This window comes from Arachis stenosperma, chromosome 2 (genome assembly GCF_014773155.1).
Source record: "Arachis stenosperma cultivar V10309 chromosome 2, arast.V10309.gnm1.PFL2, whole genome shotgun sequence".
Classification (NCBI taxonomy): Eukaryota; Viridiplantae; Streptophyta; class Magnoliopsida; order Fabales; family Fabaceae; genus Arachis; species Arachis stenosperma.
This window is the reverse complement of record NC_080378.1, coordinates 78441470-78442510: the sequence shown is the minus strand read 5'-3', so window position 1 is coordinate 78442510 and position 1041 is coordinate 78441470. Positions and strand designations below refer to the sequence as shown.

The 1041-nt window shown below is 41.2% G+C and overlaps 1 non-coding gene across 1 annotated transcript; it reads left to right on the top strand.

Annotated features, from left to right (window-relative positions):
* The first annotated feature begins 485 nt into the window (after positions 1–485).
* On the top strand, positions 486–593 carry LOC130964878 (small nucleolar RNA R71). Its single transcript, XR_009080944.1, has one exon. It is a non-coding gene; the product is annotated as a small nucleolar RNA R71 (small nucleolar RNA).
* The last annotated feature ends 448 nt before the right edge of the window (positions 594–1041 follow it).

Below are 1041 nucleotides of genomic sequence, written 5' to 3'. Positions count from 1 at the left end.
TTGTTGTTGAAACCTTGTTGGGGTCTCTGTTGATCCTTCCATGAGAAATTTGGATGATTTCTCCATGAAGAATTATAGGTGTTTCCATAGGGTTCTCCTAGGTAATTCACCTCTTCCATTGAAGGGTTCTCAGGATCATAAGCTTCATCTTTAGATGAAGCATCCTTAGTACTGCTTGGTGCATTTTGCATTCCAGACAGACTTTGAGAAATCAAACTGACTTGTTGAGTCAATATCTTGTTCTGAGCCAGGATGGCATTCAGAGTATCAATCTCAAGAACTCATTTCTTCTGATTTGTCCCATTGTTCACAGGATTCCTTTCAGAAGTGTACATGAATTGGTTATTTGCAACCATTTCAATCAGCTCTTGAGATTCTGTAGGCGTCTTCTTCAAATGAAGAGATCCTCCAGCAGAGCTATCCAAAGACATCTTGGATAGTTCAGAGAGACCATCATAGAAAATACCTATGATGCTCCATTCAGAAAGCATGTCAGAAGGACATTTTCTGATCAATTGTTTGTATCTTTCCCAAGCTTCATAGAGGGATTCTCCATCCTTCTGTCTGAAGGTTTGGACTTCCACTCTAAGCTTACTCAATTTTTGAGGTGGAAAGAACTTTGCCAAGAAGGCATTGACTAGCTTTTCCCATGAGTCCAGGCTTTCTTTAGGTTGTGAGTCCAACCATGTCCTAGCTCTGTCTCTTACAGCAAAAGGGAATAGCATAAGTCTGTAGACTTCAGGGTCAACCCCATTAGTCTTGACAGTGTCACAGATTTGCAAGAACTCAGCCAAAAACTGATGAGGATCTTCCAATGGAAGTCCATGGAACTTGCAATTCTGTTGCATTAGAGAAACTAATTGAGGCTTAAGCTCAAAGTTGTTTGCTCCAATGGCAGGGATAGAGATGCTTCTCCCATAAAAGTCGGGAGTAGGTGCAGTAAAGTCACCCAGCACCTTCCTTGCATTGTTTGCATTATTGTTGTTTTCGGCTGCCATGTCTTCTTCTTTGAAGATTTCTGTTAGGTCCTCTGTAGAGAGT